The following is a 14,817-nucleotide window of genomic DNA, read 5'->3' on the forward strand; positions in this document are numbered from 1 at the left end:
ATCATGAAATTGGTGATGGAGGATGGTTGATGGTGGGGACAGCGACGAATCCCCCTCTCCGGAGCCCTAAACAGACTCCAGATCAGCCCTCCCAAGAGAGATTAGGGCTTGGCGGCGGCTCCGTATCGTAAAACACGATGAAACTTTCTCTCTGTTTTTTTCTCCGCGAAACGGAATATATAGAGTTGGAGTTGAGGTCGGTGGAGCATCAGGGGGCCCACGAGACAGGGGGGCGCGCCTAGGGGGAGGGGGCGTGCCCCCACCCTTGTGGACAGGCGTCGTCTCAACAGATTTTGATGGTGCCCTATTTAAACTGAATGCAGTGATCTCTAAAGCATAACCCCGAAACAATAGCGATAATCAGCAAGAGACATCATAGATCGCGCCATACCCAATAAAGTACAGTTACGGCATTCGGACACACCATTTCGTTGTGGTGTTCCAGGTAGCATCAATTGTGAAACTATCCCATGTTGTTTCAAATGAAGACCAAACTCGTAACTAAAATATTCTCCTTCATGATCATATCGTAGAAACTTTGTTTTCTTGTTACGATGATTTTCCACTCACTCTGAAATTCTTTGAACTTTTCAAACGTTTCAGACTTATGCTTCATTAAGTAGATATAACCATTTCTTCTCAAATCATCTGTGAAGCTAAGAAAATAACAATACCCACCACGATCCTCAATACTCATTGGACCACATACATCAGTATGTATTATTTCCAATAATTCAGTAGCTCGTTCCATTGTTCTGGAGAACGGAGTTTTAGTCATCTTGCCCATAAGGCACGGTTCACAAGCACCAAGTGATTCATAATCAAGTGATTCCAAAAGTCCATTAGCATGGAGTTTCTTCATGTGCTTTACACCGATATGGCCCAAACGGTAGTGCCACAAATAAGTTGCACTATCATTATTAAACTTATATCTTGTGGCTTCAACACTATGAATATGTGTATCACTACTATCGAGATTCAACAAAAATAGACCACTCAGCAAGGGTGCATGACCATAAAGGATATTACTCATATAAATAGAACAACCATTGTTCTCTGATTTAAATGAATAACCATCTCGCATTAAACAAGATCCAGATATAATGTTCATGCTCAACGCTGGCACCAAATAACAATTATTTAGGTATAAAACTAATCCCGATGGTAGATGTAGAGGTAGCATGCCGACTGCGATCACATCAATTTTGGAACCATTTCCCGCGCGCATCGTCACCTCGTCCTTAGCCAATCTTCGCTTAATCTGTAGCCCCTATTTCGAGTTACAAATATGAGCAACAGAACTAGTATCAAATACCCAGGTGCTACTGCAAACATTAGTTAAGTACACATCAATAACATGTATATCAAATATACCTTTCACTTTGCCTTCCTTCTTATCCGCCAAATACTTGGGGCAGTTCCTCTTCTAGTGACCAGTCCCTTTGTAGTAGAAGCACTCTGTTTCAGGCTTAGGTCCAGACTTGGGTTTCTTCTCTTGAGCGGCAACCTTTTTGCCATTCTTCTTGAAGCTCCCGTTCTTCCCTTTGCCCTTTTTCTTGAAACTAGTGGTCTTGTTGACCATTAACACTTGACACTCCTTTTTGTTTTCTACCTCCCAGCCTTTAGCATCACGAAGAGCTCGTGAATAGTCTTGTTCATCCTTGCATATTATAGTTCATCACAAAGCCTTTATAGCTTGGTGGCAGTGATTGAAGAACTCTATCAATGACACTATCAACTGGAAGATCAACTCCCAATTGAGTCAAGTGGTTATGGTACCCAGACATTCTGAGTATGTGTTCACTCACAGAACTATTCTCCTCCATTTTGCAGTTGTAGAAGTTGTTGGAGACTTTATATCTCTCAACTCGGGCATTTGGTTGAAATATTAACTTCAACTCCTGGAACATCTCATATACTCCATGACGTTCAAAACGTCTTTGAAGTCTCGATTCTAAGCCATAGAGCATGCACACTGAACTATCGAGTAGTCATAAACACGCGTCTGGCAGGCATTCACAATGTCTACAGTTGCGGGCGCGGGTCGTACACCAAACGGTGCTTCCAGGACGTAATTCTTCTGTGCAGCAATGAGGATAATCCTCAAGTTACGGACCCAGTCCGTGTAGTTGCTTCCATCATCTTTCAACTTAGCTTTTATCTAGGAATGCATTAAAATTCAAAGGAACAGTAGCACGGGCCATTGATCTACAACACCATAGACATGCAAAATACTATCATGTACTATGTTCATGGTAAATTAAAGTTCAGTTAATCATATTACTTAGGAACTCCCACTTAGATAGACATCCCTCTAATCATCTAAGTGATCATGTGATCCAAATCTACTAAACCATGTCCGATCATCATGTGAGATGGAGTAGTTTCCAATGGTGAACATCACTATGTTGATCATATCTACTATATGATTCACGCTCGACCTTTCGGTCTCAGTGTTCCGAGGCCATATCTGCATATGGTAGGCTCGTCAAGTTTAACCCGAGTATTCTGCGTGTGCAAAACTGGCTTGCACCCATTGTATGTAAACGTAGAGATTATCACACCCGGTCATCACGTGGTGTCTCGGCACGACGAACTGTAGCAACGGTGCATACTCAGGGAGAACACTTGTACCTTGAAATTTAGTAAGGGATCATCTTATAATGCTACCGACGCTCTAATCAAAATAAGATGCATAAAGGATAAACATCACATGCAATCAAAATGTGTGATGATGTGGACATCATCATCTTGTGCTCATGATCTTCATCATCGAAGCATCGTCATGATCTCCATCGTCACCGGCGCGACACCTTGATCTCCTTCGTAGCATCGTTTTCGTATTGCCAACTATTGTTACTACGACTATCGCTACCTCTTAGTGATAAAGTAAAACAATTACATGGCGATTGCATTGCATACAATAAAGCGACAACCATATGGCTCCTGCCAGTTGCCGATAACTTTGTTACAAAACATGATTATCTCATACAACAATTTATATCACATCATGCCTTGACCATATCACATCACAGTAGGCCCTGCAAAAACAAGTTAGACGTCCTCTACTTTGTTGTTGCAAGTTTTACGTGGCTGCTATGGGCTTCTAGTAAGAACCGTTCTTACCTACGCATCAAAACCACAACGATTTTTCGTCAAGTGTGTTATTTTAACCTTCAACAAGGACCGGGCATAGCCACACTCGATTGAACTAAAGTTGGAGAAACAGACACTCACCAGCCACCTATGTGCGAAGCATGTTGGTAGAACTAGTCTCGCGTAAGCGTACGCTAATGTCGGTCTGAGCCGCTTCATCCAACAATACCGCCGAATCAAAGTATGACATGCTGGTAAGCAGTATGATTATTATCGCCCACAACTCTTTGCGTCCTACTCGTGCATATAACATCTACGCATAAACCAGGCTCGGATGCCACTGTTGGGGAACGCAGTAATTTCAAAAAAAATTCCTACGATCACCCAAGATCTATCTCTAGGTGATGCATACCAATGAGAGGGGAGAGTGTTGTCTACGTACCCTCGTAGACTGAATGTGGAAGCATTATGACAATGCGGTTGATGTAGTCGTACGTCTTTGAAGGAAATATGCCCTAGAGGCAATAATAAAGTTATTATTTATTTCCTTATATCATGATAAATGTTTATTATTCATGCTAGAATTGTATTAACCGGAAACATAATACATGTGTGAATACATAGACAAACAGAGTGTCACTAGTATGCCTCTACTTGACTAGCTCATTAATCAAAGATGGTAATGTTTCCTAACCATGGACAAAGAGTTGTCATTTGATTAACGGGATCACATCATTAGGAGAATGATGTGATTGACTTGACCCATTCCGCTAGCTTAGCACTTGATCGTTTAGTATGTTGCTATTGCTTTCTTCATGACTTATACATGTTCCTATGACTATGAGATTATGCAACTCCCGTTTACCAGAGGAACACTTTGTGTGCTACCAAACGTCACAACGTAACTGGGTGATTATAAAGGAGCTCGACAAGTGTCTCCGAAGGTACATGTTGGGTTGGCGTATTTCGAGATTAGGATTTGTCACTCGATTGTCTGAGAGGTATCTCTGGGCCCTCTCGGTAATGCACATCACTATAAGCCTTGCAAGAAATGTGATTAATGAGTTAGTTGCGGAATGATGCATTACATAACGAGTAAAGAGACTTGCCGGTAACAAGATTGAACTAGGTATTGAGATACGGACGATCGAATCTCGGGCAAGTAACATACCGATGACAAAAGGGAACAACGTATGTTGTTATGCGTTTTGACCGATAAAGATCTTCGTAGGATATGTGGGAGCCAATATGAGCATCCAGGTTCCGCTATTGGTTATTGACCGGAAACGTGTTTCGGTCGTGTCTACATTGTTCTCAAACTCGTAGGGTCCGCACGCTTAAGGTTTCGATGACAGTTATATTATGAGTTTATGAGTTTTGATGTACCGAAGGTTGTTCGGAGTCCCGGATGTGATCACGGACATGACGAGGAGTCTCTAAATGGTCGAGACATAAAGGTTGATATATTGGACGACTATATTCGGACATCGGAAGTGTTCCGGGTGATTTAGGAGAAAACCGGAGTGCCGGAGGGGTTACCGGAACCCCCCGGGGAAGTATTGGGCCTTAGTGGGCCTGAGGGGAGAGAGAGGGCAGCAGCCCAGGAGGTGGCGCGCCCCCTCCCATGGGGAGTCCGAATTGGACAAGGGGAGGGGGGCGCGGCCCCTCTTTCCCTCTCACTCTCCCTCTCTTTCCTTCCCCCTTCCTCCTTCCTAGTTGGACTAGGAAAGGGGAGTCCTACTCCCACTAGGAGGAGGACTCCCCCCTCCTTGGCGCGCCCCCTAGGGCCGGCCGGCCTCCCCCCTTGCTCCTTTATATACGGGGGCTGGGGGGCACCCCATAACACACAAGTTGATCTTCGTGATCGTTCCTTAGCCGTGTGCGGTGCCCCCCTCCACCATATTCCACCTCGGTCATATCGTAGCGGTGCTTAGGCGAAGCCCTGCGTCAGTAGAACATCATCATCGTCACCACGCCGTCATGCTGACGGAACTCATCCTCGACACACTGCTGGATCGGAGTCCGGGGATCATCATCGAGCTGAACATGTGCTGAACTCAGAGGTGCCGTATGTTCGGTACTTGGATCGGTCGGATCGTGAAGACGTACGACTACATCAACCGCGTTGTCATAACGCTTCCGCTATCGGTCTATGAGGGTACGTGGACAACACTCTCCCCTCTTGTTGCTATACATCACCATGATCTTGCGTGTGCGTAGGATTTTTTTTGAAATTACTACGTTCCCCAACAGTCTTCACGATCCGACCGATCCTAGCACCAAAGGTACGACACCTCCGCGATCTGCACACATTCAGCTCAATGACGTCCCATGAACTCTAGATCCAGCTGAGGTCGAGGGAGAGTTTCGTCATCACGACGGCATGGTGACGGTGATGATGAAGTTACCGGCGCAGGGCTTCGCCTAAGCACTACGACGATATGACCGAGGTGGAAATCTGTGGTGGGGGCCACCGCCACGGCTAAACAATCAACTTGTGTGTTCTAGGTTGCCACCTGCCCCTGTATATAAAGGAGGGAGGGAGGAGGAGGCCGGCCAGGGGGGGAGGCGCGCCAGGGGGGAAAACCTACTCCAGGTAGGTTTGCCCCCCTTTCCTATTCCAACAAGGCAAAGGGGGAAGGAGGAGGTGGAGAGAAGGAAGGAGAGGGGGGTGAGGGAGTCCTGGATTAGGGGGTATTCGGACAGCTGGACTATATAATTTGGCCGGACTGTTGGACCGAGAAGATACAAGACTCAAGACTTTGTCCCGTGTCCGGATGGGACTCTCCTTTGCATGGAAGACAAGCTTGGCGATCCAGATAATAGATTTCCTTCTTTGTAACCGACTCTGTGTAAACCCTAGCCCCCTTCGGTGTCTATATAAACCGAAGGGTTTAGTCCTTAGAGACAGGATCATAATCATCATAGGCTAGCTTCTAGGGTTTAGCCTCTACGATCTCGTGGTAGATCAACTCTTGTAATACTCATATCATCAAGATCAATCAAGCGGGAAGTAGGGTTTTACCTCCACCGAGTGGGCCCGAACCTGGGTAAAACATCGTGTCCCTTGCCTCCTGTTACCATTAGCCTTAGACGCATAGATCGGGACCCCCCTACCCGAGATCCGCCAGTTTTGACACCGACATTGCTGCTTTCATGGAGAGTTCCTCTGTGTCATCGCTTCAAGGCTCGATGGCTACTTCAATCAACAACAACACGGTCCAGGGTGAGACTTTTCTCCCCGGACAGATCTTCGTGTTCGGCGGCATCGCACTGCGGGCCAATTCGCTTGGCCATCTGGAACAGATCGACAGCTACGCCCTTGGCCATCAGGTCAGGTTCGGAAACTTTAACTACATGGCCAATATCCATGGAGACTTGATCTTCGACGGATTCGGGCCTACGCCCGGAGTGCCGAACAGTCACGATGAGCACGGCTTAGACCTGATGTCGGATAATACTCGGGATATCGCACCTGCAGGAACCCCGGACATAAATCCGAGGCAGATTGCGTCGTCCAAGGACAGGTGGATGGACCCCGCCTTGAAGGCCGCACACTCATCGGCGGTAGAGCCGAACACAGACTTTACCCCCCAAAAAAGCATGTGTCTCCGGACTTCTGGACTCGTGTCCAGCTGTAGGTCCCAGACCGCGCGCCCCCGAGCCCGTCGACTCTGGCTGGGCTCCGGTAATGGAATTTGCCGCTGTAGATATCTTCCAGTGCTCGCCCTTCGGCACCATGCTGAACTCATTAAACTCTCTCTCTTTGTCAGGAGACTCTTGGCCGAACTATGTCCGACTCAAGGGGGAAGAAGGCGACGAAGAAATTCATTGCCCACCCACCACCCACTTCATAGCCATTGTCGACGATGTAACAGACATGCTTGACTTCGACTCTGATGACACCGACGGTATGGAAGTCGGTGTAGGAGACGATTCAGAACCACCACCCACGGGGCGATGGACTGCCACCTCATCATATGATATATATACATGGTGGATACGCCTAAGGAGGACGACGACGACAAAACGGAGGATAAACCCCCCGGACAAAAGCCAAAATGACGGCACAGACGCCGCTCTAAGTCCATCCACAGTAAAAATAGCGATAACAGCGCTAGAAAGATCGACACCCCAGTCAACTCCGAAGGTAACAACGACCATATGGACCCAGCGATGGAGCAGGATGAGCCAGGTCACGCCGAACACAGCCCGGAGCAGACGCCCGATCATAGTGATCCCGAGGGACGCACTCGTCAAACTGCCCTGGGACAGGAGCACAGTCCGGACGACGCATTCATCATCCCGGAAACACGTTCGGAACGAGATAACCTCCACAGAAGGCTTATGACCACTGCGAGAAGTCTAAGAAGCAGAAGCAAAGGCTTAAGGCTGCACAGGAAACACTCAAACGCAGATGGAATAAAGTGCTAGACACTGAAGAAAAGTACGGCGACGATTGCCACACAAAGAGCTATCCAAAGCGCAAGCTGCTGCCAGAATTCGACGATGAGGCCGTTCCACCAAAGAACAATATGACCAGTAGGCCGGACCAACCACTTCGTAACTGCAATAGAGCAGCTACTGACGCCGCACACGATTTACGTGAGCTCCTGGATAAAAAGGCCGACGCGACCAGGTCCATCTATGGATCTAGAGGACACGCCCCGATGCAGGACTATGGTCACCAAAACGATCAGACTGATCGAGTACCAGTTCGGAATTAGCACCGGACACAACAACAGCCGACGGCATGCCACAACACGTCCAGATACAGAGGGGCTGCTCACCCTCTGTGCTTCACCGAAGAGGTACTGGACCACGAATTTCCATAGGGTTTTAAACCTGTGAACATAGAGGCATATGACGGAATGACAGACCCCGGGGTCTGGATTGAGGATTTTATCCTGCATATCCACATGGCCCGTGGGGACGACCTCCACGCCATCAAATACCTTCCCCTCAAGTTGAAGGGACCAACTCGGTACTGGTTGAAAAACCTCCCCAAAAATTCAAGCGGAAGTTGGGAGGAACTCGAGGATGCTCAGGGCCAATTTTCAAGGGACCTATGTCCAATCTCCGTACGCGGACGATTTAAGTCACATAATTCAACAGCCCGTAGAGTTCGCCCGCAAGCTTTGGAATAGATTCCTCACTAAGAAGAATCAAATTGTCGATTGCCCGGATGCCGAAGCCCTAGCGGCCTTCAAGCACAGTATCCGGGACGAGTGGCCCGCCAGACACCTCGGCCAAGAAGAGCCAAGGACAATGGCAGCCTTAACAAGCCTTATGACCTGCTTTTGCGCGGGTGAAGACATATGGTTGGCCCGTAGAGGCACCAACGACCCAAATACATCCGAAATCAGGGATGGCAACGGGAAGCCACGGCGCAAGAAAAACAAACGTCGAAACAAGGAAGAAAGTCCGTACAACACAATGGTGAATGCCGGATTCAGGGGCTCTCGACCCGGTCAACAAAGGAAGCCATTTAAATGCAGCAAAGAGGGACCATCCGGCCTGAACAAAGTCCTGGACAGTCTGTGCTAAATTCATGGCACCCCGAAAAAACCTGCGAACCACACTCACAGAGAATGCTGGGTCTTTAAGCAGGCCGGCAAATTAAATGCCGAACACAAGGGAAGGGAAACACCAAGTGAAGACGAGGATGAGCCTCGCCAGCCGAACACTGGGGGACAGAAAAATTTCCCACCAGAGGTAAAAACAGTAAGCATGATCCACGCGACTCACATACCCACGAGAAGGCGTGAACGCGCTCTCAGAGACGCATACGCTATAGAGCCCGTCGCCCCCAAACGTAACCACTGGTCAGCCCGCCCGATCACCTTCGATCACAGGGACTACCCAACTAGTATGCAGCACGGAGGATCAGCTGCCTTGGTGCTCGACCCAATAATCGACGGATACCATCTCACTCGCGTCCTCATGGACGGCGGCAGTAGTCTTAACCTAATATACCAGGACACAGTCCGCGGGATGGGGATAGACCCATCCAGAATCAGCCAAAGTAACACCACCTTTCAAGGGGTGATACCAGGCGTTGAAGCCCGCTGCAGGGGCTCCCTCATACTAGAGGTGACATCCGGCTCCCCAGGCAACTTTAGAAGCGAAGAACTACTCTTTGCCATCGCCCCCTCCAAAGGGGTTATCATGCATTGCTCGGGAGAACAGCCTTCACCCGCTTCAACGCAGTACCGCACTACGGCTACCGTAAACTCAAGATGCCCGGTCCACGTGTCATCATCACTGTTAACGGAAGTACAAAGCGTTCCTTACGCGCCGAAGAGTATGCGACGACTCTAGCAGCCGGAATCTAAGCGGCCTCTAATATATGAACGCATGATTGGTCGTTAAGACCACAGGCACGGTTAGACGAGTCCGACAGCCCAGGTAAACCTGAGCTGGGCGCTACACATGTAATCCCATAGAGGACACCAGGGGCTTCAAATATTCAATAAAGCCCACCTTTTGGCTTGACCCTATTAACAGGCCAATGTCTTACACTTTTGCTATTCATTGATAATAGTCCACTATTCGCATGCTTATGTCATACTCTTCTACATGAGTTTTCCTTTTCACAGACATCATTCGTGCGATACCCTTCCAGGACATGGCACAACAAAGACAAAGGTGCAGACGTGTAGCAGGGCCCCGCTCAAAGGTTTCTCTTTAGATTAAGCCCCTGTGTAAACCTTTTTTATTGTCTCTTGTTGCTTACGTATCCCATGGGTACTACACCAACAGAGGATACTGCCGTTATTGGCATTTCGCCACGACAGACTAATGCACGTACCGGGAAATACCCATAATAAAGGGCGTTAGTTAGCCCAGTATATGTTATAAAGTCCGAATACCTTCGGGAGTGTTCGGCGTTGCGAGTTTGGCCTTATATGCATCAGCTCCTGGGTTTGCCGCCTTACATTCCGTTCTTACCGGCTAAGGCGGCCAATGGAGAACTACTGTGATTGTGCCCTGGTTATTCCGGATGAGAACCTCAGTAGAGAAAGCCGAAAACTGACTGTCATGATACAGCGAGAGACTGTTCAACCACTCGAAGACTTATCGGAATCTTTAGGATTCATCCACATTAACGAAGGACCGTTTCTCGGTCATGTACATACGCGCCCGTATTCGGATGCACGCAAAAGTACCAGGGGCCACATAGTAGCCCCACTGTCAAACTCCTATGGCTAAGCTAAAGTGTTAAAGCTGTATAGTCCGGTTGCCTAGTTCGACGTGCGATCACCTCCTTAATGGACAAAGACTTTGGAGCAAGTGTGACTACGCATATTTTCGCCAACACCCCCGCATTATATGCGTGGGGGCTAAAGCCAACGACTGCTAACTTTCAGAATTGCATATATACATACAACAGTCACACAGGAGGCACAATAACACTTTCCGGCGAAAAGTATAAACATAGCCGCCATAATTAAAATAACATTGTTTTTACAATGAAACGATTTGTCACTCGAACATGACATTCTTCAAGCACTGAGCCTCTATTAAGCAAGCTCATTCTGCTACCTGCTCTAAGTAGTGCTCGGCCGGCTCCTGGCCTCCCGCCAGATTCTAGGTCGCAATGAAGGTGGCCTCCATATCTGTCCAATATGCTTTAACGCGGGCAAGAGCCATCCGTGCACCCTCTATGCACGCCGACCTCTTCATGGCATCGATTTGCGATACGGCACCAAGGAATTGTTGCACTAAACCAAAATAATTGTCTGGCTTAGGCCCCTTCGGCCATAGATGGTCTATTACAGACCGCATTGCAAGACCGACAGCCTATGGAGCTCGGTCACAGCAGCCATCCTCTCATTCAACGGCAATGGGCGCGTTGTAGCACTGAATTGCGACCAGAACAGCTTTTCCACTTCATTATCTTTTTGATCCTTGAAAAACTTGACCGCATCACCCGTACTCTTCGCCAAATCCGCATACGCGTCTGCAGGGCTCCATCGTCGATCCAGAGGAGCGTAATTTGGATCTAAAAACTTCATCCACGATAAATAGGGGTTTCCAGCCGGGATTTCTCCGGCCTGTCGAAGCTCCTCCCGCGCATCCCTACTCTCGAACCGCGTCTCCTTGGTTGCATCAAGTGCCTTCTTCAGGTCAGCCGAATTAGCCTGATTCTCTTTTTCAAGGAGCTCATACCGGTCGGCGGCATTTTTTAGCTCCACAGCCATTTCAACTATTTTGTCTTTGCTTCGGCGATGAGCAGCCTATTCGGCTCTCAACTCTTCGGCCGCCTTTAGGGCAGCCACATTGCTAGCCCGGGCTTGTTCCTTGGCCAGGGAAAGTTCCGCCCTCAGGGCTTCCATGGCAGTAGCTCCATCTGTAGTCCAAGCATATCACATTAGCATTATGCTTCTCTCAATTTTTCCTATAAATAATAAGGGAAGCAGAGCACATACCTTGTGACTCGCTAAGCCGCTCGTTCAGAAGTGTGATATCAGCATGAATAACTCCAATCTGTCGCCTCAGTTCGGCGACTTCAATGGATCGGTCAGCTGCCGGACCCTTAGCCACCCGCGCAAAAACACAGTATGGTCATTACTCAACGATGTGATCCTCCATTTGCCGCATTGGGCTGGCAACCAGAGTCTCAGGGGCTAATATCCATATGGAGCACACCTAGCGCGAGCGCCATTATCGAGAATTACGTATTTTGTTACATACCTCGAAGCCTCTGAGCAGGCTCGTAAAAGCTTCATTCAACCTGCTTGTGGTGGATGAAATCTTCTCAAGCACCGTGCTCATTAATGAACGGTGATCCTCCGGGAGAGCAGCTCGCTCCAGAAGGCCCGTCAACGTATCCGGCCGGTCACCGGACTGTGCTGGACCTTTTCTATCGCCCCCCGTGGGAGCCGAACGCTCCGGGCTCAGGGCGGCCGAAGTACTAGCTTCTGGCCTTGGCAAATCTGGACTCCTCCGTGATGACACCTCGGGGTCGCCCGCCCCATGAGGCGGAGAGGCTAGTGGGGTTTCACTCTCCATCTTCTCCGGAAGGAGATCCCCCGAAGACGAACTCTGTCAAGAGGAGCTGCTAGCCGGACTGCAAAAAATGGATCCTGGTTACTGTTCTCGGAGGAGGAAGCACTAGCTTCGCATTTGCGATTAACTTACAGCTCGTCCGAGGGCTGGCGCGTTTGCGGGCAAGGCGCGGTGAAGACGCCCTTCGGGGCAGGGCCCCCTGGTGAGGTCTTCTTCCCTTCTCTGGGCACCTCCTTCTCCAAGTCTTCGGAGGCGGCCCTCTTCTTCCCGCGAGGGGAGGAGACCTTAGATTCCCCTCCCCGACTATCCTCCTTTGGGGAGGTAGCAATTCCCCCGGTTTGGATGTGCAATGTGTGAAGTTCTGCTTCTCTGCTCTTCCCTTCGTCTTTCCCCGAGGGCACTTTACTTAGCACACGACCAAGCATCTTGGCTATGGCAGGACTAGGCGAGCCTTTGGGAAGTGGCGCCGGACACCTGATTCTCTCCGCCTTGCTGAGCCATTCCTTGCCACGGAGAATTTTCAGAATAATGATATGATAATTGTAAACAAAGTGTCCGGTTCTGGGTTAGTTACTTGGGTATCTGGGCGGTTGCAGCTCAAGCCCGCATCCTCGGTGGTGTCCGGACACTGTGCTTGTGGTCCGAAGAATAACTTACACATCCCTTCGAGCATCATGCCGAAGAAGTGCAAAATAGTCTGCGGACCTTCCGGATTGAATTCCCACATCCGGAGAGGCCGGCATTTGCACGGCAACATCCATCGGACTAGCATTTCCTGAATTATGCTGACAAGGCTAATGTCCCTCTCAATAAGCTCCCGGATGCGGCTCTGTAATGTTGGTACATCATTAGCAGGCCCCCAATCCCATCCTACATTTACCCATGATGCCAGTTGAGGCGGAGGGCCCGAACGAAAGTCGGGGGCAGCCACCCACTTTGTGCCTCTGGGAGCCGTGACGTAAAACCACCCCGCTGCCATAGATCAGACACCTCTGGGAAGGAGCCCTCTAGCCATGGGGCGTCGGCGTTCCTGCTTATTACAACACCTCTGCACTCTGTGTGTCGCCCCTCAATTATATTTGGCTTCACATTGAAGGTCTTGAGCCATAAGCCGAAGTGCGGGGTGACGTGGAGAAAAGGTTCGCACACAATGATGAACGACGAGATGTGAAGGATGGCGTACGGAGCTAGATCATGAAAATCTAGCCCGTAATAGAACATGAGCCCTCTCACAAAAGGATCAAGGGTGAAGCCTAAGCCGCGGAGGAAGTGAGAAAGAAATACGATGCTCTCATTAGGCTCGGGAGTAGGGATGACCTGCCATGGAGTAGGAAGCCTGTGCTGGATATCGGCGGTTAGATATCTGACCTCCCTAAGCTTCGCGATGTCCTCCTCTGTGACCGAGGAGGCCATCCACCGGCCGTGAAGGTTGGATCTGGACATGATTGAAGATCCGAAGTGCTTGAGCTTGGGCTTCGGGTGTTAGAACTCGAGATGCGAAAAGGCGCAAGCGTGGTAGAAAAGAGGGATAGACCTCGGCCCCTCTATAAAGGGGGTGAATATCAAGCGTCCTCAACATAACCGCTCGGGACTTACCTAAAAACACGAAGTCATACCAATAGGCATCATGGGGTTGCACGTGCCCGTATTGATGGAAGATCCTGTGATAAGAGGAACCCGATCTCTGCTGTGGCAAGGCGTGCCAATGAAGCTGCCTCGCAACGCGTATCGAGGCAGGCCAAGAAAACCCGGTTTGCGTTGGGTCGGGCCACGGCATAAGGGCATGCCGTAAAAAGTTTTGTCAGCTGATCAGATTTGTGAAGTGTTATGCTCTCTATGGTGGTGTGTGGAAATTATCTCGCAGAACAGGACACAATCCTTAATCTTCTTTGTAGTATTCGGAGATGGAACCCGCCTTGCAATGCCGAAGACAATCTACGTGCCGGACTCATCGTCATTGAAGCCTGGTTCAGGGGCTACTGAGGGAGTCCTGGATTAGGGGGTATCCGGACAGCCGGACTGTTGGACCAAGAAGATACAAGACTCAAGACTTCGTCCCGTGTCCGGATGGGACTCTCCTTTGCGTGGAAGACAAGCTTGGCAATCCGGATAATAGATTTCCTTCTTTGTAACAGACTCTATGTAAACCCTAGCCCCCTCCGGTGTCTATATAAACCGGAGGGGTTAGTCCTTAGAGACAGGATCATAATCATCATAGGCTAGCTTCTAGGGTTTAGCCTCTACGATCTCGTGGTAGATCAACTCTTGTAATACTCATATCATCAAGATCAATCAAGCAAGAAGTAGGGTTTTACCTGCATCGAGAGGGCCCGAACCTGGGTAAAACATCGTGTCCCTTGCTTCCTGTTACCATTAGCCTTAGACGCACAGATCGGGACCCCCTACCCGAGATCCGCCGGTTTTGACACCGACAGGGGGCGCCGCCCCTTCCCCTTGTCCAATTTAGACTAGGGCAAGGGGGGCCGCGTGCCACCTCCTGACTGCCCTCTCTCTTCTCCTCTAATGCCCATGAGGCCCAATAGCTTCCAGGGGAGGGGGGTCCCGGTAACCCCCGGTACTCCGGTTTTATCTGAAACTTATCCGGAACACTTCCGATGTCCGAATATAGTCGTCCAATATATCAATCTTTATGTCTCGACCATTTCGAGACTCCTCGTCATGTTTGTGATCACATTCGGGACTTCGAAC

This window comes from Triticum aestivum, chromosome 2B (genome assembly GCF_018294505.1).
Source record: "Triticum aestivum cultivar Chinese Spring chromosome 2B, IWGSC CS RefSeq v2.1, whole genome shotgun sequence".
Lineage (NCBI taxonomy): Eukaryota > Viridiplantae > Streptophyta > Magnoliopsida > Poales > Poaceae > Triticum > Triticum aestivum.